Consider the following 27,080-nt stretch of genomic DNA (forward strand, 5'->3'; position numbering starts at 1 on the left):
TCAGGCATTCTGCACACTTGTCTGTGGCACATTTACATCATGACAAAATGTGCAACTTAGTGCAGATATTTTAAGTCACCCACCACTCTGTACATCGTCCCATCTCCTATCTTTTATTTTCTCTTGAAGCTGTTTAATGCCAGACCCCATTTTACACGGGTTTCCCTCACTCTGCTTTTTGTGCTTTGTCCAATGTAGCAGCAGCTTTGGTATATGAAGACCTCAAAATGAATCTGACAAACCGAGTGTGCTACATCCATTCCTTCTGCTTCACTCAGATGCTTTGCATCTCCCTCCACTCCCCACAATGTCTCATCATCATATTTCCAATCACCACATCTGTAGAAATACAAAGAAAACAACAATAATAAGTAAATAAGTAATCCTGGGACCATGCAGCGTACTCGTCATCTTATTTGTAATCGCCTCATCTGTTGAAATACAAAAAAAGTAAATCATAAACACCAGAAATTCTGCACACTCAAAATAGAGGAACTCATCAAGCACGGCAGCAAATATGGAAATGAATAAATAGTCAACTTTTTGGGCCGAGACCCTTCATTAGGACCGGAAAGGAAGGAGGAAGACACCAGAATAATAAGGTGAGGGGAGGGTAAGGTGAACAGCTAGAAGGTGATAGATGAAACCAGGTGGGTAGAAAAGATAAAGGGCTCGAGAGGAAGGAAAAATAAATAAATAGAACTGAAACCACCCTCCAAGAGGACCACAACCTTGTGCTTTGGAGGCTTATTGACTGGAGTCAGGGCATTATGCTTTGGGTCTTGGTAGGGTCAACCATGCCAAACAGGTCAAAGGGTAGAGGCCAGACTAAGAGTGGTCCACCAATCCTCCAGGTTCGGGGATTCAGCTCAGGGCTAACAACCCTGACTGGTAAGACAAAATTGTTATGGAAACGGCAAGGAAGAATCCTTTTATATCTGAGTGTAATAGTGTTCCTGAGTCTTCTCCCAGGACTTGCATGACTGACAGTACTGAAAACCGAGAGGAAGATACAGACTTGATGAAGCAAGCCCTGAACACCATCAGAGATGGAGGATCTTCATTGCTGTCCTAAATGCCAGTGGCAATACAGGCAGTAAGTGATAAGTAATACTGAGTATTACTCATGAATTGTAGTCAATGAAACTGAGTGCATTGGTTGTGTTCAGTGATCAGTTCAATGTTGAGTTGAGTGAAAGTATTCACACTGGTTCAGGAGCCTGATAGTTACAGGTAATAACTTTTCCTGAACCTGGTTGTGTGAGGTCTAAGGCTCCTGTGCTTCCTTCTTGATGGCAGCAGCAAACAGAGAGCATGGCCTGGATAGTGGAGGTCTTTCATGCTCATTTATTGTGACAGGGTTCCTTGTAGATGTGCTCAGTGGTGGGTAGAGCTTTTCCTGTGATGGACTGTTGTTGTTTGGCTTGTTGGCTTTTCCCATTCTTGGACATTGGTGCTTCCAGACCAGGTTGTGATGCAACCGGTCAGGATACTCTTCACTGTGCATCTATAGAGGTTTGCCAAAGCCTTGAACCAGAGTGGATAATTTCACTTACTTTCACTCACCCCATCACTGAACCGTTCCCACTGAACTATAGACTCACTTTCAAAGACTCTTCATCTCATGTTCTCAATATTTTATTATTATTATTATTACTATTGTTATTATTATTTTCTCTCTTTCTGTCTGTATTTGCTTTTTTTTGCATATTGGTTTGTTTGTCTGTCCTGTTTGCTGTGTGGCCTTCTGTTGATCCGATAGTGCTTCTTGTAATTGCCCACAAAAAATGAATCACAAGGTTGTATATGGTGACATATATGTACTTTGATAATAAATTTACTTTGAACTTTTAAGTTTTAGGTGACATGCCAAATCCGTGCAAGCTTCTAGAGTAGAGGTGCTGCCTTTACTTCCTAATCAGCTATTAGTAAACTCCATCATGGGTACCAGCCTTAGTATCACCCAAGACATCTTCAAGGAACAGTGCCTTAGGAAGGCGGCATCCATCATTAATGAACCGCACCACCCAGGACATGCCCTCTTCTCATAGTTACCATCAGGAAGGAGGTTTTTTTTTAAAGCGCGTTGCACCAGACAGTCTGCCATTCTTGTCTGGCACGTGATGTCAGGATTAACTGGGTCACGTTATGAGCGTTCCTGACTCAACCCTTGTATTTTTTATGAGGCCAAGTGGCTAGCTCGACACTCAACCCGGCACGGATGGAAAGCATTCTCGAGGGTGGCCCGACTTGGATTCGAACTCGGGAACCTTCGCTCCGGAGTCCGGAGCTGATCTCATTGCGCCACCAGCCGGAAGGAGGTACAGAAGCCTAAAGGCACACTCTCAGTGATTCAGTAGTAGCTTCTTCCTCTCTGCCATCTGATTACTAAATGGACATTGAACCCATGAACACTACCTCACTACTTTTTTTATTTCTGTTATTTTTGCACTACTCATTTTAACTTAACTATTTAATAGACATATAACTACTTAATGTAACTCTTTTTATCTCTGTATTTATTTATCTTGTATTTCATTGTACTGCTGCAGTAAAGTTAACAAATTTCACGACATATGCCCGATATTAAATCTGATTCTGATTCTTTGAAATAGCACTTATGTGATGGTCCCAGAAAAGATCCCCTGATATGATAACACCAAGGAATTTAAAGTTCCTGACCCTCTCCACCTCTGATCCCCTAATGAGGGCTGATTCATCCACCTATCCCTTCCCAGCTTCTCATATTGTCTCACCTACCACCTTCCCCCTCACCTGGCTTCACCTACCACCTTCCAGCTTGTACTCCTTCCCCTCCCCTCACTTTGTAACTCTCCCTCGATAAGGATTCAGTCATACAGTCATTCTCAGACAGTGTAAATTAAAAGAAAGCAAGGATATAGTATTGTCGTTGCTATGGCTTTCTGCGCATTCTCTTGCTTACACTTCCATCAGTGAAGACTTAATAACACATTTCTGCAACCTGTAATTATGACCCTTTGAATTGAAACAAGCCTCTGTATTTGTGAGGTTATTTTGTAATGTGTATTACTTCCAATCAACTTTCTGAAATTGACAGAGTACAATGAAGGTCTTTATTTTAAACAGATTGCAGTTACGCAAAGATTACTCACTTCTGAAATCCTCAAGTCACATTGAGCACTCAAAAGGTTAAAGCAGCCTTATTCATATTCAGATTAGGCCTCTTTATGTTACTTAGCAATTCCATGGTGATATGCAAATGAATTACAAATTATAGCATTGGCAGTGACAAATTTACTCCCAAATTTCAGTGCTGTGGAAGATTGAGTTCGCTAGTTCTTTACACTGGAAACTAAAACCAGTCTATATAAAATGTCCAAACTTCAGAACAATTGTTGAGAAGTAATTATTGGATTTACGGCTGTTCTGCTGGAGCTTGTTAATTTTCTCATATCTCTGTGGGAAGAGCAGGACTCAGCAAACTAACAAACATAAATTCTTTAAAGGAAACAATGTCTTTTAAAAGCGTGAAACTCATCTCAGTTATTTTCCAGCAATCGAGTCTTTATCCTCATCAATAGGTAGGATGGTTTGCCAATTAATGGGATTGCCTTCAGGATCCTAATTGTAGGTGCACCAGTATGAGTGTGCCAGGTGTGTCTACCTGCAGAGAAGAAATGTCAGGACTCTGAGCAGAAACCAAATCAGAGCTAAAACATCAAGGGATAGGAAAAAGGTATGCCTTTTTAACTTAATTTTGGCTTTTGAATTATTTAGGAATAACTTGTTAAATCATGTGAGCTGTAGCCTTCAGCCTTTCTTTTATCTTTTATTGCCTATTTACAAGAGATATCTTTCTGTAAGTTTCAGTTATAGACCAACATGTAAAATAATAGAATGTGTATGGTACTGTATGTGCTGTCAAAATGAGCATCTGCTTCACATTCTGTATGTAATTTTATTTTAGTGTTGCTGTCTTTCTGTTTTCCAAAAGCTGCAACTTGTGATTTCTTGCAAAGCTAAGGCTGAGCCACATTTAAATTCCTGTGAGGCTTAGCTCTGTAGCAAATCAAAGATTAATTTTCTCTATTTCAGTTTTACTTCTAAAATCTCTTTGTGTTAATTTCCGACATAAATCTTTATAGTTTGGACCACAATCGGCAATGTCTAAAAATGTGGATGGAAACTCTTTTAAGGCAATCTATCAACACGGTGTGTTTTATTCCAGTGTCACAGAGAACAGGGTATACACAATACAACGGTACTGTTAATTTCACTGTATTGTGCAAATCATTCCATCTTCAGCAATTGTGTACCGAAGTATCACCTATTATAGATCCCAAAGCATTTTCAGCTCAATTAATCTTGTCAAAGCGGATTTGGAAAATAATGGAGTAGAAATTCATCATTAGTTGCATTATTTCAACATGTAAGGGACATGTGGCCATATGTTTAACACCTCTTCTGAAATTCAGTCCTGTTGAATTGATTTTCAGTGATTGAGTGCCAAAGCTCAGCTATTAAGTATCTCATGTATAGTACGAGTTTCTCAGATGTGTTGCCAAATGCCCAATGGGAGTTCTAATCCTTCTACTGTCACTATAGGATTTGATTGTTCAGGAGGATATTTCTTGAGTTATAAGGAAGTGCTGGGGCTTTTTCTCCTGGAACATAAGCAGCTGATGAGTAAGTGCAAAACTCTAAATGCTAGAGATGTATCAAGAGTAGCTGGCAAGCAGTGTGGTGAACCTGAAGTTAATGGGAACCAAAAGAGAAACTTGACAGGGATCCAGTGAGGCAGGGTGGTTCGACAGCAACCTCGGCCTAGAAAACTACGGTTGGCGTTCCTAAAAACCAGCAACACTCAACCTCTTCATCAACAGTCTTTACTTCTCCCTATGGTTAAAGTAGTTTACTACTTAAAGTACTAAACTAGTATGCAGAGGCCTGGACCACTAACATAGAAAAGTGATTTTTGAATCCCACCACTGAAGCTGGATCTTTAAACTAAGGAAATTAAGTAAGTCTAGAATATTTTAAAAATCAGGTAACCGTGTTGGTAGCTATAGAGAGAAATGGCATGTTGTTTTAAACATTTAAAAATTATTCATTAATGTTCTTCAGGAAAGTGAAGCTGTTGTCCTAGAGTCATAGAGGCATACGGAACAAAAATGGGCCCAATTTATCCATGCAATCCGAGATGGCTAACTGAGCGTATTCCATTTAACTGTGTTTGGCCCCTATACCTCCAAGCCTTTTCTATCCAGGAACCTGTCCAAATGCCTTTTAAATATTGTTAGTGCACCCATCTGTACAGCAGAAGATCAGGCTGCATGGAATGTGTGGACTGGAAAGCCTGTTTCCATACAGCAGTACGCTGTAACTCTACGAATTAATGTCCAGAATATGGACTGGGTATGCAGCTATGGCCAGGGCTTGTAATGTGGACTGAGTGGGAAGATGGACCAGTAGGTTTACATATAGACTACAAATACTGCTTGCAAACTGAAAACTTGAAAAGAAATTGTTCTACCTGTGGAGTGGCTGACCTTGGTATATAATTGCAATTTTATTGTCATTAGCAGTAGCCATAGTAGTCTGCATGCTTTCCTGTCATCCATTGTAAGTCGATGCATGACAGGGGAGCCTGAGCACTATGGGTGCATGGATGATATGGGTATGGAGGGCGAAGGTCCCAGTGCAGGTCAATGGGAATTGGCTGTTTTAAATGGTTTAGCATGGACTAGATGGGCTGAAGGGCCAGTTTCTGTGCTGTACTTTTTCCCATGGCTCCATGCTAAATTTGAATCAGTATATCCCAAGATATAATTGTTCTGAGACGATCTCAAGTGATTTTTATGAGATTATTGGGCTACACACTCTGAGGCCACTTTATTAGGTATCTCCTGTACCTACTAAATTGGCCACTGAGCATTTGTTCATGGCCTTCCGCTGCTGTAGCTCATCCACTTCAAAGTTTGATGTGTTGTGTGTTCAGAGGCACCCTTCTGTACACCACTGCTCTGATGCAGGGTTATTTGAATTACTGTCACCTTCTGTCAACTTGGACCCATCTGTCCATTCTTCTCAGACCTTTCTCATTAACAGGACATTTTCTCCCACAGAACTGCTGCTCACTGGGTATTTTTTGTTGTTTCTCACACCGTCCTCTGAAAACCCCGGAAAATGATGTGCTTGAAAATCCCAGGAGATCAGCAGTTTCTGAGATACTCAAACCACTTCATCTGGCACCAACAACCATTCCACAGTTAAAGTCGCTTAGATCACATTTCTTTCTCATTCTAATGTTTGGTCTGAGCAACAACTGACCCTCTTGACCATGTCTGCATGCTTTAATGCATTAAGTTGCTGCCATGTGATTCACTGATTTAGATGTATGCATTAACGAGCGGGTGTACCAAATAAAAATTGACAACTGAGTGTATATTCGCAATTTCAATTCTTGTACACTCACATAAGTTGTAGTTCGTAAATAATTTGCCCCTATTTTAAATAAATCACTGAGAATGGTGAGCGTTTCGGAATGACCTCTGATTCTGCCTGAGATTGTCAATGCTTTTTTTTAATGTCGGCTCTGTCTCTGCCCTTCTGCAGAGGAATGACCTTGAAGCTATCATTGTTTCGTAACCAAAACTAATGTGTCTCAGCAGAAACTGTGTGAAATCCATGTGCTGTGGAATGTAGGACACTGAGATCACTCTGCTTGTCCGCTTCCATCATCCAGGAAACAGATACCAATATTTTTAGCTATCTTTGGAAAACTAAGGAGGTTAAAGATTGTATTAAATTAAAAGCAGCAGCATGTAATGTTGCCGGGAAGACTAGTTACCGTGAGGATTAAGAGATTTCGAGGAAAAGGCGATATTTGACCTAAAAACCGACATGGAGGGGAAAATATCATCTATAAAACCAAAAATATACAACAATGTAAAATGGAAGGAGCAACAAACATGAATGTGTTCAATGACAGGAAAAAGTACAATGGGGAACATACAGATTCTGTGAATTATTAAGCAAATGTTTGTTTCACTGCAGGAGCATTAATAAGAAGCAGAAATGGGAAGACAGTGTAGAATGAAGTAATTCATATCATAAAGCTACAGGGGAATTAAGGGGACTAAAGTCAGATAAATCCCTTAGGCATGAAAACTGCTATCCCAGGATCCTACAGAGCCGGCTGCAAGGACAGGGGATGCATTACTGACGACCTCCCGAAGTTTCCTTGCTGCTTGAACGGTTCCAATACAGTAGACGAGAAGGAGCAAGTGATATAAAGCTATTTTGGAAAGGAGGTGGGTGGTTTGGTAGTGTAGCAGTTAACATAAAACTTCATAGTGACAGCTGTAAGGAGTTTGCATGATCGTCCTGTTACCGCGTGGGTTTCCTCTGAGTGCTCGGGTTTCCTCCCGCATTCCACAGACTCGCAGGTGAGGGTGAGCAAGTTATGGATGTTCTATGTTGGCACTGGAGCACTTGCAGGCTGTCCCCAGCACTGCCTCAGACTGTAGTTGTTGACATACAATTTTACTGCATGTTTCAATGTGCACGTGACAAATAAAGCTAGCCTTTAATATTTAATAAAATAACAGTTCAAGAATGAATTATTCTGAAAACTATTATCAGTAAAACTCAGAGTCACAGTTAAGGATGTTTCAAATGGGCACATAGAAAATAATTGGTTAGGTAGAATTCAGCAATATTCTTGGAAAGAAAAATCTTGTTTGATAAATTTGAGAGGTTTGTAAGAACCATCATGGGAAAGGGCAAGTTTAGAGATGTAGTATATCTTAGTTTTGAAAATTATTAATTATACTTTTGAAAATTATCAATTAATAAAGTACTAAGCAAAAACATAAAATTAAAGGTACAGGAAATATTTGTGCAGACACTAATTAGTGGAGTGTCTCATGAGGCCGTTAACTGTTTGTCATTTATTTCACTAATGGATTTAAAGGATAGATTGTAATATGGGGTGGCATGGTAGTGTAGTGGTTAGCACAACATTTTACAGTACCAGTGACCAGGGTTCAATTCCCATCACTGTCTGGAAGGAGTTTTTACATTCTCCCTGTTACCGCGTGGGTTTACTCGGATGCTCCAGTTTACCTCCCACAGCCCAACAACGTACCCTGGAATGGCCTGCTCTACACTGTACCTCAATAAATAAAAGTCCAAGAATTATATCTGAGATCAAGCCATCGGGGAGGATGCAGTGATCTGTAGAGGGATATGGCCAGATTAGGCAGGTGCATGATAGGGTATCAGATGGGGTATATTGTGGGGAAAATGTGTGGACATTCTCTTTGGTAGATAGAATAGAAAAACAGGATACTAGGAAGTATCGGTGGACAAAGGCTTTTTTGGCTCACGAGACACAAAAAAGTATAGGCTCAGACAGAGCAGGAAGACAAATTATGCCACTGGCCTTTGTGGTTCTCTGAAAACACAAGACTGCAGATGATGGGATCTGCAGCAAAGCTCAGCCGGAGAAAACTCAACAGGTGGGTCAGCATCAGTGGAGGGAAGTAGACTGCTGATGTTTCAGATCAAAACCCTGCATCAGTGCTGATGACACACACAAAACGCTGGAGGAACTCAGCAGGCCAGGCAGCATCTATGGGGGAGAAAAGTAAACAGTCAATGTTTCGGGCTGAGACGCTTCATCAGGACGGGAGGGGGGATAAAGATGAGGTCAGAGTAAGAAGATGGGGAGAGGCGAGGAATAAATACAAACCGCAGTCCTGCCGAAGGGTCTCGGCCCAAAACATTGACCGTACTATTTTTCCATAAGTGCTGATGGCCTGCTGAGCTCCTCCAGCATTTTGTGTGTGTTATCTGCAGATTTTCTCTTGTTTGTGAAAGTGATAGGTGAAACGAGGAGGGGTGGAGTAAAGAGCTGGGAGGTTGATTGGTGAAAAAGATAAGGGGCTGGAGAAGGGGGAGCTTGATGGGAGAGGACAGCAGGCCATGGAAGAAAGGGAAGGGGGAGGAGCACCACAGGGAACTGATGGGCAGGTAAGGAGATGAGGTGAGAGGAGGGAATGGGAAATGCTGAAGGAGGGGAGGGGCTATTACAGGAAGTTTGCGAAATCGATGTTCATGCCATCAGGTTGGAAGCTACCCAGGTGGAATGTAAGGTGTTGCTACTCCCACCTGAGTGTGTCCTCACCTACCACCCACAAGCCTCTGCACCCAGCACGTAATTCTCCTTAACTTCCACCATCTCCAACAGGATCCCACCACTAAACACATCTTTCAATCCCCTTTCCCCCCCCCCCCCCCCACTTGCTGCCCATTTTCTGCTTTTCGCAGAGGTTGCTCCCCAGGCAATTCCCTTGTCCACTCATCCCTCCCCACTGATCTCCTTCCTGACACTTACCCTTGCAAGCAGAACAAGTGCTACACCTGCCCCTAAACCGCCTCACTCACTACCACTCAGGGCCCCATATAGTCCTTCCAGGTGAGGCGACACTTCATCTGTGAGTATGGTGGGGTCACCTACTACATCCAGTGCTTCAGGTGTGGTCTCCTCTCTACCGGTAAGACCCAACGTAGATTGAGAGACGGCCTTGCCGAACACTTGTGTACGCTCCATCGGCCAGAAAAAGCGGGATCTCCCAATAGTGGCCACCAATTTTAATTCTACTTCCCATTCCCAAGCGCGATGAGGCCATACTCATGTTGGAGCAGCAACACTTTATATTCTGTTTGAGTAGCCACCAACCTGATGGTGTTAACATCAATTTTTTTTTAACTTACAGTAATGGGCTGCCCCCCTCCCCACTTTTTCACCATTCCACATTCCCATATCCCTCTCTCTCCTTATCTGCTTAACTACCCATCACCTCCCTCTGGTGCTCCTCTCCCTTCCCTTTCTTCCATAGCCTGATAGGGAAATCTCCTATCAGATTTCCCCTTCTCCAGCCCTTTATATTTTTCACCAATTGACTTCCCAGCTCTTTACTTCACCCCTTCAACCTCTTCCCCCACCCCACCCCTCCCCCACCTGGTTTCACCTATCACCTTGTATTTCTTCCTCCCCTCCCACTAACTTCTTACTCTAACCTCATCTTTTTTTCTCTCTCCAGTCGGATGAAGGGTCTCGGCCTGAAATGTCGACTGTTCACTCTTTTCCATAGGTGCTGCCCGGCCTGCTGAGTTCCTCCAGCATTTAGTATGTGCTGCTTGGATTTCCAGCATCTGCAGATGTTCTGTTTGTGATCAGTCCAGATGTACACTTGACCTAAAGTATCAATGATCCCTTCTGCCCCACAGATGCTGCTTGACTGCCTGTATGCCTCTAGCAGATTGTTTGTTGCTTGTAGTTCTACGAAAGCTTCAATTGTGGAAGAGTAAGGTTTTCAAAGAGAATGATGAATATCAGAATCGGGTTTAATATCACTGACGTATGTCATGAAATCTGGATTGTGCAGTGGTGAAAGACATAAAATAAAGTTACATTAAGTTTAGTGCAAAATCTATTTGAGCTGCTGGAGGTGTGGAAGTGGGTACAATTACGATGGCTAAAAAGTGTTTGGACAGGTACTTGGATAGAAAAGGTACCATGGGATATGAGCCTAACGTGGGCAAGTGGGAGTAGCATTGGCAGGGATCACGGTCAGCATGGCGGGCAAAAAGGGTGTACGCTTCTATGGCACTACTGTGCGTTTGGAAGAATTTGATTTTAAATTTGTACAGTAATGGCTAAGAACGCTGAGCTTCACAAATTCCGGGCCAGGACTTTGGAACCTGACCATCTGCTTTCATACTTTGGCCCTCCACAACAAAGGTTTCGTATGTGCAGGTGACAATGTGGATAAACACAGGAGGTGCTGGAGATCTAGAGTAGCACACACAAAATGCTGGAGGAACTGGGCAGCAGCGACGGGAGAAAATAGAGTCGACGTTTCGGGCTGAGGCCCTTCATCGGGACTGGAAAGGAAGGGGAAGAGAAGTCAGAACAATGAAGATAGACTTGCTGGTCTTTGGGACAGGCATCCTTTTGTAATTAACTGGTTGCACCTGATCTCCCCAGAGCCAGTTATAATGCTCTTCTAACCTCGACGATGCAATTTAATTCTGGATAAAATGTCAACACATAGATGGAGTTGTGGTGCAGGTGGTTTTCAGGAATGATCTTTACTGCTAAATGCAGGACAGTGGATCAGCCAGCTGAGTCTTCCCAGACCTCGAGCTGCAACCTAAAATCAGATTGTGAATCATTTGACCAATCACACACCAGGAAAGAGAACATACTAAACCCCAGGACACTTGACAGGAAGAGGCCACATCTGTAACAATGTCCATCTAAGCTGATGCAAAGTGTTTGACTGGGACATGTGTGTCTTAAATCAAGCTGCAAGTTAATCCCAGCTGGCCGTTTGTGTATTTGAAACAAACTGCACGTCAAACGGGAAATATTCCCTGCTGACTCTCCCTCTTTTCCATGTCCACATTCCTTCCCATGGTCTCAAAACTACAGAAGTTTTCACCTCTCTAGATCTACACATCTGGGTCAAGCGCGACTTAATGGACAGCATTCTACCTTTCAGTCAGAAGGTCGTCCATTTAAGCCACAGTCCAGAAACTAAAGAGCCAAAATCTAGACTGCTACTCTAACATGATAGTGAGAGACCAGAGTTCGAGGCCTAGTTTTCAGGATCCCTTCGTCAGCGCGTCCGACGTTCGAGGCTTGGCGATGGGGCCCTGATCCAGGGTCCTACTTCATGGTTATCTGTGAGCCTTGGGTCAATACCAAGATCGAGGCCTGAAGGGTCGATCGGAGGTCCAGATCAAATCCCGAAGGGTCATTCAGAGGTCCAGAAGTCTTGGCCCGGTGACGGAAGCCTGGATCTGCGAATTTCCGAGTTCGCTGTGGGAAGTCAGGCCTGGTGTCTGTGAATCCATGACTCCACAGGAGGCCGAAGAAGATGGCCTGCCCTGTGGTTAGAGGACTGTGTATGAGTGAGGGTGGAGGGGGGGTGCATTGGGAGGAACTAGGCTTGCTTTTCTGTTGCAGTGCTTGGTAGCTCCTACTTTGTTGCATTCTGTGTTGCTTTGCCAAGCATGGTGTGCGTGCTATGACACTTGCAGACTAGTCACAGCACGTCCTTGGGTGTGTTGGCTGATAACACAAATGACACAATTTCACTGTATTTTTCGACATACAAGTGATAAATCTAAATCCGAATAGCAGAGGTTGCAACTTTTGGAAAAGACGTTAGAAGTGAGGACTCAGCTCCACCCTTAGATGGTTGTAAGAGACACCGCAGCCACACTTTAAAGAGCTGTGGAAAAATGCCCAGTGTGTTGGCCAATACTCAATCCCAAAATCTAGCACCAAATCAGACCATCTGTTCATTATCACAACACATTTTCAGGGAGCTTTCTTTGCATAAATTGCTTATTAAAAAATTCATCTATCAGATATGGATGTCTCTGACAATGCTTAATCCCTCTTGTAAATCCTCAGAAGTGAAGATACAGTCAGAGTCTACTGTTTTGGTAGGTTTGGAGTCACATATACACAAGGTAAGGTTCATAGATCTCCTACACAGAAGAGCATTAATGAACCAGCAATTCACTTATTTTCAGTGTTTCCATTGCTGAGATTAATTTTGCTTCCAGCTTTATTTAATTACTTGACTTTAAACTCCCCATCTGCTAGGGTGAGATTCGTATTTGAGCAACACACAGAAAGTGTTGAGGGAACTCAACAGAAGTCAGGCAGCATCTACGGAGGGGAATAAGCAGTCAATGTCTTGGGCTGCGACCCTTCATCAGACCGGGAAAAGAAGGGGGGCTGAAGCCAAATAAGAAGGTGGGGAAGGCAGAGGGAAAAGAATACAAGCTGACAGGTGATAGGTGAAGCCAGGTGAGGGGGAAGGCGGGTGGGTGGGAGATTGGGTTGAAGTTGGAAGCTGGGAGGTGATGGGTAGAAGAGGTAAAGGGCTGAAGAAGAAGGAATCTAATAGGGGAGGACAGTGGACCATGGGGAAAAAGGGAAGGAGGAGAGGCACCAGAGGAAGTTGATGGACAAATGAGAAGAAGGAGTGAGAGGAGAACAAGAATTGGGAATTGAAAAAGAGAGAAGGGGGAGTGGGTAGATTTGAATCAATGGTTCAGAATTCTCTTTACTTTCCCCATTGCTACATCTGCTGCATTACAACAATAGCTGCATTTCAAAGCCATGTTGATAGCTCTGAAATTGATTTGGGGTAGGCTAAAATCACGAAGTGTTTGGTCTAAGCTGTGGAACTCAATCCCCAGCAACCAAATGTGACTACCTTCATCACACAGACATGCAGCGCACTGGAACTTTTCCAAAGGCTGTTGGGAGAGTGAAGAAATGGGGCCTACCCAGCTTCAGTTAGTTAACGAATATACATAATGCAAGACTTTTTTTTAACCATATCTTATCTGAACGTTAAAAAGCTATGGAATTCCTAAACCCTTATCTTGTACTCTAAATAAGACATCTGTCTGATTAGCAAACTTGGAGAATAAAACAACCTTGAATTTAATACTACACAAACATTTACCACATCCATTATAATTCTTCTGTTGGTTAGTGTAATAGTCAAAGGGGAAGACAACATTGAAACAGGCCCTTCAGCCCATTAAGTCTGTGCTGACCATCACCATCTCTCATCCTGCCAATCACTAACTCAAATTTGCCAAAATAGCGAGTAAAGCTTTTTTATTCAATTAAAATCTACTAAATATAGGACAATGTTATTTAAAAGAAGCCAGATGTGAGAAAGTGTAGGTAGGATTGGATGATGTAAGGTGGGAAAAAGCATAAGTAAGATGGCGACACACTCAGTCACATCAGCTTCCACAGGGTCAACCAAAGATGCTGTCGTCTTTTTTAAATGTATTTTATATCATTGAAAGACAATGCTGGACATTAAGAGCTTGAAGTACTGCTGGTCTGTCCCATCAGCGAGATGTTTATTGGCAGAGAAACTGAAGGAGCTGGGCATGGTGAGGATCACACTGTTGCCTGTGTCAGAGAAGAGCTAGGTGTGTGAAGGCAATGTGCATCCTAACAGCGAATTATCATCCTAGTCGCTTTTCCCGTAATCGAAAGATCCTTTTGGGCATTGTTAATGTGGAATACTGCAAGTCCGATTCACTAGTTTATTGCCAGACGGCGGGGGAGCTGCGTGGCATTGGTCATAGCAAGGACCAGGCCTCAGGCTGTGGTGTCGTCAGTTTACAGCTGCCCAGGAGAGAGCTTTTGGACTAGAGTGCTCCACTGGAGACCATGTGGCCCGGCATCCAAGCTGGACTCAGTGCTGCCCCCAAGTTTTCACTCAGCAGAAGACAAGCTGTACTGTGTTCTACTGCAGATTTCTGCAACATTTATGGACTTGGACTCTTGGACTACTTTGGACTGTATTTTACTGATATCTTGTATGTGCTTGCTATCTTACTGTATATGTGCTATATGTACCTTGTTCTGTATGTGACTGTTAGTGCTGTATTTTTGCACCTTGGCCCCGGAGTAACGCTGTCTTGTTTGACTGTATTCGTTTATGGTTGAATGATAATTGAACTGGAAATGGAGTCTAGTTTTATGTTGTGAACCCACTGGAATTCTAGCTGCATTCCTTTGTTCATGTTAGGATCATGTCAAAACCCAATAAATCAAGGAACATATTCTCCTGTTTGGAATTGAGATGACATGAAGATTCTTTCAAGCAATATTATAAAATTCACAAATCCCCGTGGAGTGGAAGCTGAAAACCATATTGGTGGAAGCTACAGAGTTCTTGTCAAGTACAAGGAACATGTGCAACTCAATGGACCCATTCGTTCCACTTTTTTTAGTGTACTGATCTTATAACCTGACACTAAAATCAATAGGAACATAAGAAGGCAAAAAAAATCAAACTCCTGTTATATTCAGTGTACACTGCAATTTTAACTTTCAAAATTGTTCAAAAGTCCCAAATCACCAGAAAGCTGTGATATTTTTAGCAGCCCTTTATATCGAGCACAATGAGTTTCCTCAGTTGGAAACAAGAGGAAAAAACATTTAGTGGGATTATTCTTATTTAACAAGCAGAACAAGACACAGCTCAATGAAGACCTTCTTCCATGAAGTCCACGATCTACATTCATTGATCCTCATTGATGCTCTTAGTGAGGACTTTTCATAAGTTTTTCATCGTGAGAAGGACTTGTGTAGTGTAGTGGTAGTTAAGTGTTGTGGTGGTTTCTTTCGAACTTATAGTCTTTTAACATTTTTGAACTATTTTTTTATCAATTATGGTATTGTCTGCACTGTTGTAACTATATGTTAACTATAACTATATAGTCTTGTGTAGGTCTTGTGTAGGTCTTGTGGCTTTAGTTTTTGGCTTGTTGGGTGGTAGAGTTGGTCTCTTGACTTGGTGTGTCTGGGTAGTCTTGTTTTGTCTGGTGGAATTGGAGCTCCTTTCTGGGGAACGCGCTAAGATGGTAGTGTGATATTAATACGCAGCAGCCTCTCCGGACTCTAGATTTGGGATTTTCTGGTGTAGTCTGTTTTGTCGTGTACTTTTGTGATATCATACTGGAGAACGTTGTCTCATTTTTTAACTGCATTGCATTTGTGGTTTCTAAATGACAATAAACTGAACTGAACTAATCCTATGCCACACAGTTAGCCACTCCCACATGGGATGAGTTCACATATTGTACAAGCAGGGGTGTAAATAAGGTTCAGTTGAGGATCCTGCATGCTGGCACCCTGATGTTTCAGGTGGAAATTTGTTCACAAGAGCAGGAGAACAGCAGAAGAGGAGTTAGAGGTTTAATTACAAGTCTTGGATTTCACTGTCTCTGGACAGATTACCTTTAAGAGTCAGAAAGTGAGGAATGCTGAACATTGCAAAGATCATCTGATAACTTGTAGAAAAGAAATTAGCAAGGAACAAGAAACATTTCAGAATGGAAGACAAAATGGAATGGAAGTAGATAAATGTGGCAGGATTTTTTTGAAACTTAAGACCTATTTACAATTGGTTCCAAACCTCTTTAGAATTGGGGGATCACATCTTATGGGATTACATTGCATGTGTCGAAAACACCTTTCCTCCTACCCATTCTCCGCTACACCCAAACCTTTCACCCTCTACCTGAACAGTCATCTCAATCATCATAATCTGAGTGATGCTATCAACTTCATATGAATCTCTACCCAGAATGTAATCTCCATTTGTAGTAAACTACCATGTCAGTACACATTTCATTTAATCAATTTATATTTGACTGTATTTCATCTACTTCCTGCATTTCTTTCACCTTCCTGCACAGTGCAAGGATAAGATTTCCCTGGGAATTATTTTCCATTTCACTAGCCTCTGCATTTAATGGATCATAGTGCTTAATATTTTCTGCTATCTTCATCAAAATTACACCACGTTCCTGTTTCTTCAGCATTCTAAAGACACTGTTCCCTTTATAAATAGATTAGCTTTTGTCATATCTACATTGAAACATCGAGCAAAATGTGTTGATAGCATCAAATCAGATCACTGGGGATTGTGCTGGGGAGCCTCCCTGGTCCACTTTACAGTCTCCATTAACTATTCCTTTGCTCACAATGCTTTTCCATGTTTTCATCCATTTTATCTGTTCCCTTCCTACCAATGAAGGGCCCAAATAGTCCTTCAGGTGAAGCATGGCTTCATGTACACTTCCGCACTTGGTGTTTAAAGTGTAGTCTTCTCCATTCCTGGCAAAAAACAAAGATTGATTGGGTAGCACTTTGTGGAACAGCTGCATAAATCACAGGGACAATCCTGAATTTCTAGTTGCTTGCTGCTTTAATTCTCCATTATATTCCCACTCTGACCTATCTGTGCGTGGTCCCCATCACTGTAATATCAATGGCCAACATAAGCTTGAGGAACGAAACCTTGGCTTCTGCCTGAACACATTTCAAAACTCAATGTCAAGTTCGTCAACAATGGGTAACTTGCTTTTTCAGTATCTAAACTGGTTATTTCTGCTGTAAGTCATCCTGTTGTAATATTATGTCTCTTTGTCTCTCTTAAAACTTGACATCCTGGGCATTTCACACACGATGCTGATAGAACACAGCAGACCAGGTGGCATCTATCAGTTTTGAGGAAGGGTCTTGGCCTGGAATGTTAACAGTTCATTTCCCTCTATAGATGCTGCCTGACATGCTGAGTTACTCCTGTATTTTTTCTGTGTTACTCAAGATTTTCAGCATCTGTAGGATATCTGTGTCTGTGTTCCTGGGCATATCCTCTAGCTTAAAGTTCAAAGTACATTTATTATAAAACCTTGAAATTGATCTCCTTACAGGCAGTCACAAAACAAACAAATCTCAGAAGAATCCATTTTTAGAAAAAATAAGACATTCAAACGAGAGAGAGAGAGAGAGAGGGGGGGGGGGAGAGAGAGAGAACAAATTGCACAAAGTGATGAAAGCTTTAGAAAAGCTTTAGAACTGAAGTTTTACAAAAAACACAAAGCCAGGCATCACTGCAGCTGGAACAGGCAACAGCCTCAGTTCATCACAAAGCCAAGTAAACATTGCAAGACCACAGGCGTAAAGCTCTGTAATTTGTGGGCTCTGTGTTCCTTTCTGTTGTTCCCCTTTCACTGCCTTGCCTTCATTTCATAATATTTATGTTCCTTTCTTCATATTTTTTACCAACTGCCCTCATTAGCATATCCACTGAATGCCTTTATCTACAGGTTATCTTTATGCCAACTCTGGCCTCACCTTATCAGAAAAATTCTCTCCAAACTAACTCATTTTCTCTGTTAGTTCAAAGGAAGGGTCTTCAAAGTGAAATGTTAAATCTGTTTCCCAGCCTGCAGACGTTGCCTGGTTTTCTGAATGTTTCCCCAATTTCTAGTTCCAGTGTTTTTTGACTCAGCCTGCTCTTTCTCTAGCAAAATTGAAATATAAGCACATGATCTCACAGGATGTGTCATTGTGATCTACAAACCACTACTTTCAGCTGTACTGTGGAGATCTAAACAGAAAATAATCTTGTGCAGGGTAGGGAGGAGTGACTGCTGATGTTTCAGGTCAAAACCTTACTATAATAGAACACAGCAAGTCGAGCGGCATCTGTGGGGAGGGGAAGAGGGATTGTCAATGTTTTGTATCAAAACCCTTCATTCCTGAAGGATGGCTTCAGTCCAAACTGTCAACAGCTTCTAAGTTCAAAGTTAATTTATTATCGAAGTATACAACCTTGGAATTTGTCTCCTTACAGGCAGCTACAAAACAAAGAAACCCAATAAAACCCATTAAAACAAAAGACGACCGTCAAGACATAACATGCAGAGAGGAAAAACAAATCGTGTAAACAGTAAAAATAAGCAAAATTGAAGTACATAGAAGTGGTTCCACTGCCAATTCAGAACCCTGTTAGTTCCAGGACTCAGCCTCTGGTTGATGCAGTGATGAGTAAACCTCGTGGAGCAGAGAGATGAACCGGCCTGCCCCTCACATCCTGCCCCGACTCCATGATCTTTTCAATTTGGCTTAGCACTCAAATCGTCCAAACCTTGGGCGTTTCCTTGCTCTCGGACCCAGGCTCTGCTGCTTCGATACGCTCTCGGGCCTGAGCCCTGCTGCCCCAATTCAACCTTTCCCCTCTTAGATGCTGCTGGAACTGTTGAGCTCCCCCAGCAAATTATTTGTACCTTGTGCACAGGTCTGAGTTTGTTAAGCAAGGTGTCGTGTATTACTTATTATAGACACAAGACTAGGGTCAATGCTGGAGAACCCCAATAGCCTAAGTCCTTCATTCAAATCAAATAGATAAAAACATTTCTTCATGACCCCTCTGCAGAAAATTGTAAGATGTTTCAGAGATCCGCTGATAGGAAAGATCCTGTAGCTAGGAATTCAAAGCGTCCATGAAAGAGACCATTATCTAAGACCTTCCCACAGGTTGTCACATATCACTGTGACATCTGCCTTGGACAACGCTGGCCCACAAATACATCAAAAGCTCTAGGTAAGGTAGGAGTCTCAGAAGGTTCTTCAGATAGTTGAGTGTGTGTGTCTTGCTGAGGTGTCTGATCCACTTTAAATTGTCATTGAACGACTATCTCAGCGGGTAAATGTTACATGATACACACCCTGCAAATTATAGACACACTGTGGATATGGAAAGGGTGTACTAGTAGAGTAGATGTTCCCAACCTGGGATCCACAGACCCCTTGCTTAATGGTATTGGTCCATGGCATAATAAAGGTTGGGAACCCCTGTTGTAGAGACTGAAGTAAGGTCCCAAAACATCAGAAAGGTGTTTCTTCCACAAACACAAATAAAAATCACTTGAGTGATTGAGTAAAAGCTGGAAATCTTCAGAAATACAAACAACATGCTGGAGGGATTCAGCAAGTCAGCATTTATGGAGGGGTATAAACTTTAGATGGTTTGGACTGAGCCTCTTCAGGTTTTGATCTGAAACGTCAACTGTTTAATGCTCTCCATAGATGCTGCCTGACCTGCTGACCAACACTAGTGCTGTGTGTTGGTTGAAGTGTGATAAGCCCTTAAATCCATTGAGGCTGTCCATCAAGGTTGCAGTGTAGTTTCCTGTCACAAGTTAATTTTGGTGTGAGTGAAAATCGTATTATGCAAACAATAATTATTTGGTTCTCTACTGTTCACTTACAACCACTATACCTAAAGTATCAAAAAAAATGCTACATAAATGAAAATTGTTAATATTGGCATGATAATATTAAGCAAAGTATTATATTAGGCTCCTGAAACTGTAACACCAATGGTCACAGCTGTTCCTGTATTTCACAGAACTATGGAAGTTAATCTTTCGAAAGAGACAATTTAGTGAGAAGCTAATATTTGGTCACTAGAGCTGTACACATGATGTACTTGTCCTTGGACATTTGGTTCCATTGAAATCATGAGATGGAAGGGATGGCCAGCTTACTGACATATATAATGTCAGTGACCAAAACCAATTGCATGAGGGCATTTGAACCATCAAGTCTGTTTTGCCATTCCAGTACAGCTGTTTTATCATCCTTCTCAACCCCATTATCCACCCTTCTCTCTGTAACCTTCGCCACCCTTACTAATCAAGAACCTATCAGGTTCTGCTTTAAATATACCCAACGTCTTGGCCGCCACAGCCACCTGCGGCAATGAATTCCACAGATTCACCACTCTCTGGCTGAATAAATTCCTCCTCATCTCTGTTCTAAAAGGATGTCCTTCTATTCTGAGGTTGTACCCTCTGGTTCTAGACTCCCTCACTATAGAAAACATCCTCTCCACATCAACTCTAAACTTTTCAATATTCCATAGGTTTCAAGAGATCTCCCCCACCCCATTTTTCCAGACTCTAAGTAAAGTCCCAGGCAAGATATGGTTTCACAATCCGGTTTTCAGACAAGATCACTGCTTAGAAACTAGTAAGAATCCTCAATGCAGGCACCTCTTATAAATGAAGAGTGCTATTTTTGACACGTGAATCAAATCTCCATATGCGATCATATCAGATCTTTTACCTTGGCCATCTAGCTCAGTTTCACATTGTTCCATCAGGGATTATAATTTTCAAATGATTTTAAATTCTGTAGTACAAACAAAAAAAACCAATAATTTTAGTTTGCAAATTGCAGTGTAAGATGCCTCATTTATTCTTCAATAAAAGTAATAGTCAGTCTCTGCATACCAACAGCAACCAGTAAGGCTTCTAGCAGAACACTAATCAATAGCCCACAATCCAGTTCATCAGAACCCTCCAGCATAGGAGGGTTTCTTACTAAATTTGATGTAATATAAAAATGTAAAGGCAATATCCTAAGGGGATAAACCTGTCAAGAGGGGGTTTCCATCAAGGTTTGCACATAACAAAAATTATTCCAGTTGCTATGGAGACATTGCAAGCAATTTGAAGATGTCCTCGGGTCTGTATTTCTAATGATATTGTCCATGAATCATCATCAAAAAGCTAATGAAATCTTTGTCTTTATCTCCAGAGGATGTATTGCAAGGCAAAGAAGGTGACACTTCTTTGAAGTTTTGATCAGGCCCTTTCAGTAGCAATGTGTTCAGGGCAGATTCACTCACCTCAGGACCAACGTGTGGGAGGTGCATCTCTGATTCATCAGAATGTTATCAACTAAATTATGAAGGATATACTGCAAATCACAAAATTTGGCTCATATTCCCTTCAGTATATTTTTTTTAATTGAGCGATTATCCATTGGGCAGGGGCTAAGAAACTGAAGTAAAAATTTGTCATCTGTCAAGTGTACAAATTGTGGAAAGTGGGACTATCTGGAAATTGATCCTTGCTTCTGGAGTTCTGCTCTATTGACTTAAATGGAATTGTATTTCAGAAATGCAAAGTTACTACATTGTAAATTCATTGCTTACAATGGGCAATGATGACAGAGGGCAGATTTACTTTCAAAGTATATGGTTAAGTTATTCCAAACTTAAATTTAGGGCCTTGAAAGTGAAATTGGGGTGCAATGATTTTCAAGAAGTCTTGAATAATGGGACTATTTTCAGCTGAGACTGATGAATTTTGATTAAATAAGGAAAATGGATTTAATGCAGGTAAATTGAATGCAGTACAGATCCATCATGAATGGTGGAGCAGGCTTCAAAGTCTACAAGGCCCAAAAGAAGGCCAATCAACCTCTGGGTTTTATTTCCAGAAGGATAAAATTGAAAAGTTGGCAAAGTATGATGAACTCTGATTAAACCTTGGTTGCATCACACTTAATGTACTGCATACAATCCTTGTTTACATAATATAAATAGAATATAGAGGCACTAAAAGAAGGTGCAGAGATTATGTGCAAGGATTGTAGCAGAAATGCAAAGACATGAATATAAGAAAGAAATGAATCAAATGGGATCTCTTTGCTCAGTGTCACCTCTCAGCCTGATGAAAGGGTTTGATTGCAGGCACTCAGCACTGACTTTTTTAATTGTCCTTCACGTCTCCTTTGAAATTAAACCCTCTTGCCTTAAATGCATGCCCTCTGGTATTAGACATTTCAACCCTGGGAAAAAGATGCTGTCTATCTACTCTCTCTATGCCTCTCATTATCTTATAAGCCTTTATCAGATCTCCCCTCAGCCTCAGCCTGTCCAGAGAAAACAGCCCAACTTTGACCAACCTTGTCATGCTCTCATTAAAACTAGATTAATACATTATAGTGATTTAATCATGACAATGATATCATTGTGTTTCTAGTCTTTTGTAAATTATTGCCTCAATTTTGTAAAGTTAATTCTCTGTACTTGTATGGGACTCTGTTTGTCCAAAACCTAAGACTTTAGAAAACCCAAAGAGTTAAACAGAAACAAGACTTTTGTATTCTGTTGTATTGGCTGGAGACATTGCAATTTACTCAAAGACTGGGCTGGCGCCTATGAGATGGAGCATTTTGAAAGAAGATACATAAAATATGATGTTGGTATGTTAAGAATTTCTCAGGTTAATTTCGAAGCAACAAAGAACAATGGAAATATTATGATCAGCCAAATGTTGTGGAAATAAGTAATGAAGAATTCGGCTTTCTTCCACAAGTCTGCCACAAACCCAGCCCATCAGTAATTTATCTTTGGAGGTCCTTGGATTCAAAATGGTGATATTTCCCTAAGAAATGGCAGAGGACAGCTAAAGTTATAACAATGATCACACAAAAGAGATGCCAATCACGTGATAATGAACAGAAGAGGACGATCACTCTCACTTCTGGAATAAGCTGTCCAGGTTCATATTGCTCTCCCTAAAACAATGGCACATTCATTGGTACATGTTCCCCTCGTGTTCCCTAATGGTCAGGCCTTACTCTGTAACCAGCAAGTCACTGAACGATAATCCAGGGGAAACATCCTGGCTGATAACTTCCTGGAACAGTTTCACCCACTTTGGCCCAGGTTGAACTCAAGGATTGATTTGGACCTCCTTGGTTTGTGAATAATCATTCAGTAATGTTTGCTCATCTGCTATAACAGCAAAATGGGATATAATGACGTCAAACGTGCTGGACCCAGCTCTCTGCATCGACTCACTTTGCCCATGACCAGCCTGCACCAATTCACCTTCTGTAGAAAATCCCATGTGGAGAAGTCTCAAATGGTGCAGGAACCTCATGGGATATCTCTAGAAAGTCAACTCTTTCAGGCCTTTTTGTGTGGAGAACTGCATGAAAGGCATTCAAGCTGTTTTTAAATGCCCATTCCATTATTTCTTTGCAATTTCCTGCTTCCTGCTGCACTGCCCATTTTTGTGCCATGCGCAAACTACAATTGGATTCTTTGTTGCATCACCTGCATTGTTTATGTTCAGTGAATAATTAAGATACCAATGCACTACTTTTGAAAGTGCCTTATCAAGTCTGGCCAATATGAATGCCTTTCCATTACTCTGGTTCTCTCTAACTGCAGGCACTCAGCTGATTTCCTTCCCAGGTCAATAGGTGGCAGTTCTACCATCTTCAACTTTAACAAAACAATTTCCTCGGAGGGATGTTAGCAATTGGCGTCTGGAAGTCCTGGTGAAGGTGAATAACCTTCAAATGAAGGTCACCTCCCTATGATTTAGTCAGTTCCCTAAGGCAGTTTCAGCAGATCTCTGGAGATTTTACCCCTTCAGGTATTTGCCTAGTTCTTTTCGAAAGTTAGTCATTCAGAGCACTTGCAGCACTACATTCGAAATCATGACAATTTGTTACGTTCGTCCCCAGTTTGTTTCCGGCCCTTTGTCCAATTAAATTTGCACCTTGCAGTTACCAGCAGTTCTTCCTCTGAAATCATTTCTTTCCTCAATTATGTTTCATTTTCCTTTAGACCGTAAGAACATAAAATGGGAGCAGACAGGCCATTTGACCCATCGAGTCTGCTCTGCTAAGTTTCAAGGTGTTGATCTACAAATACTGTTTAACAGAGGATACTGATAATGCATCTTCCAAATTCCAATCCCAGAATACTTCACACTTGCACACACTTTTAAGTAATAATTCCTACTGAACCAGTGGTACGGTAGCACGGTTAACACAACGCTTTACAGTACAGGTGATCCGGGTTCAAATCCTGCCACTGCCTATAAGGAGTTTGTATGCTCCCCCTCCCTCCCATGGTCCAAAGGTCTGCTGATTGGTAGGTTAATTGGTCATTGTAAATTGTGCTGTGATTTGGCTGGGATTAAGTTGGGGGATTGCGGGGCAGCACTGCTCAAAGGACCTAAGGGCCTGTTCCGTGCTGTATCTCAAATCAAATAGACCATCTGTGCTTAGGCCTTCACTAAACCTACTTTAGAGAAACCTCTATAAATTCAAACCACTGTTTCTTCTCTGAATAGTGGTACTGTGCTGCCATTAGTAGAGCTGCTGCCTCAGTGCCAGAGACCAAGTTTAGTCTTGACCTGCAGTGCTTTCTGTGAGGAAATTGCATGTTCTCTCTGGGACCATATGGGCTTTACCCAGTTTCCCTGCACATTGCAAAGCCATGTGTATTGAATAGATAAATTGGCCATTTTAAGTTGCTCTGAGCATGTGCAGTAGAATAGAAAAATCTTGCGTGGAGGAGGGGGAAGGGGAGGGCAATTGTTAGGAGAACAGATTACAGGGGAGATTGTGGAGTAACTAGAAGGTTCAGAACTAACATATTTGATGGGTTGAATAGTCTCATCTTTTTGATTCATCCATGTAATCATAGTAAATAGCAGGTCAATGTAAGCCAATTGAATATGCCTTTACTTATTTGTTGTTGACCTCCTGTTCTTCAACAGTTTTTGGAGTATTTGCTTTAAATCCTCCCCCAATCCAAAGGCAGAGCTAATTCACGATTGGGTCACTCTCACCTCTGAAAGAAGGTGTCACGGCATCTCAGATATCAAAGAAAGTTCAGAAAATCAAAACTAGCAGCACATGGAAATCAAAACAGCTGCAGATGTTGGAAATGTTTAACAAACGCCTTTGCTGACTATAGCTCATTGATGGCAAGCTAGGTCTTGTGTTCGGTCTAGGCTGCACTGAACTAGTACATCTCGTGCAAGGCATGCACTGGAGTGGAAGGTTCATACAATAACAGTATCACATGTTACAGAAGCAGCTGCTTATCTAATTTTGTTTCTGCTGACAGAAATTATTGAAAAGGGACTACAGGTGTCAATTTCTAACAAGTTATACAAGTTGGGCTTGTATTTTCAGGAATGGAGAGAAAAAGGACCAATGCAATTGAGATTTTTAGATGATCAAAGGAACTGCTGGGTGAAAGTGAGAGTAATTGACCCTTGTAGAGTTCACAACAAGCACAAATTCCCTTAAACATGAGAACTAAGGTCCTAACGGGAAATGCGAGGAAGCATTTCTTCAAATTAATGACTATAGAAATTTTCTCTCTCTTTTCACCGCAAGGAACAGCTGTTAAAGTGAGATCAAATGAAGGTTGGTGACAGAGGCTGAGGGACAAATCTTGGCCAAAGCATGATGAGAACTTTCCTTTACTACTTCAAAACGGTTCCGCTGAGATTTCTGCAAGCACCTGAGAAAGTAACTAAAGGCTTAATATCGGATCTACAGGATAGCAGTTTCAGTGATGATGGAATTACAAACTGAAGGATCCGTCCAGACTGCAGATCTCTGGAATGGAACTCAAAACACAAGAAACTAGAGCAGAAGTTGATCACTTACCATGAGTCTGTCCTGCCATTCAGTATAATCATGGCCAAGCTGATCTTTAACCTGAAGTCCAAGAATCTACCTATCACAGCCCTTATTACATTCTCTGGTGTAAAGAATTCCCAGAGAGGGAGAGGGAGCTCTGGACCCTTGGTATGTTTTGTAACTCAAAAACAACAAAAAAACTAATTGTAAGGAAACATAGAGCCAGGAATGTGTGTCTTAACTTTGCTTTTTACTTTAAGCGAGGAGTGTACATATGATGTGGTGGTGTAATGATGTATACCATTCCCATACTTTTACAATTAACCCGTAATGAATTATTTAAACAACAAAGAATGTTTAATCAAACTATATATCTATAATATACATACACAACGCTGGAAGAACTCAACAGGTCAGGCAGCATCCGTGAGAAAAGAGTAGCCAACATTTCTTCCCCCCCCATTCCTGATGAAGGGTCTTGGCCCGAAACGTTGGCTACTCTTTTCTCACGGATGCTGCCTGACCTGCTGAGTTCTTCCAGCGTTGTGTACGTATTCTTTCATCCGCAGCATCTGCAGTTGTATTTTTGTGTTTTGATATCTATAATATTACTGAAATATTAAATACACGGCAGTTCTAATCTTGAATGGTCTAGCCCTAGTTCAAAGTTAAAGTAAATTTATTATCGCTGTGTGCATACATCTACTGATGCCTCTGGACACATCATCAGTGATGTTCCTGGAATCATTGGGTGTTTCAGGTCTTTCAACATCATACACCCTTCTCCAGGTGACCCAGCCGGGGCCGATCAGACCCCAGCTTGTGTCCAGATGGCTAGCTACATATGACTCCATGGCTCCCCTCTCTTGAGCCACAGCCACCTTGAGGCCCTCTCTGCTGCATCGGTGGTACTGCAGATGGCTCTCCTCTTCCTCTCTCCCTCGATGCCCAAATTGCTGTAGGCTCTGACTAAGGAATGGACTGCGAATCCCCTACAACCAACTTCCACTGGGAGATACCTCGCTCTCCATCCAGCCTGCTGGCAGTTGCTGACCAGTCCTGCGTACTTTGATAGCTTCCTTTCAAAGGCCTCTTCCAAGTGATCTTCCCATGGAACTGTCAGCTCCAGCATCACCACCTGCTTCGTAGACTCAGATACAAGGACGATGTCTGGTCGCAGGGTGGTGGCTACGATATGGTCGGGGAACCTCAGCTGCCTTTCGATGTCCGCCAACAGCTGCCAGTCTCTTGCAGAGGTCAGGATACCTGCCAATGTTCTTTTGGTGGGTATTGGCTGCTCCCCAGCTCTGACAAAGGCAATGGTCTGCTTGGAGGGTCGGGACCGCTTCGCCCACTCCACTCCTGCGCTAATGGCTTCAGAGATTATCTTCAGGACCTGATCATACTTCCATCGGTACCATCCCTC

At 41.9% G+C, this 27,080-nt stretch overlaps 1 protein-coding gene across 2 annotated transcripts in view; it reads left to right on the forward strand.

The window, feature by feature from the left end:
* Positions 1-3,305: 3,305 nt before the first annotated feature.
* LOC140739794 (uncharacterized) overlaps positions 3,306-27,080 on the forward strand; it is a 126,361-nt gene continuing 102,586 nt past the window's right edge. For both annotated transcript variants that reach the window (XM_073068319.1, XM_073068321.1), the window contains exon 1: positions 3,306-3,718. The gene's annotated coding sequence lies outside the window, so the exon portion shown is untranslated. The remainder of the gene's footprint in view (positions 3,719-27,080) is intronic.

Source organism: Hemitrygon akajei, chromosome 16, assembly GCF_048418815.1.
Source record: "Hemitrygon akajei chromosome 16, sHemAka1.3, whole genome shotgun sequence".
In the NCBI taxonomy this organism is placed as follows: Eukaryota; Metazoa; Chordata; class Chondrichthyes; order Myliobatiformes; family Dasyatidae; genus Hemitrygon; species Hemitrygon akajei.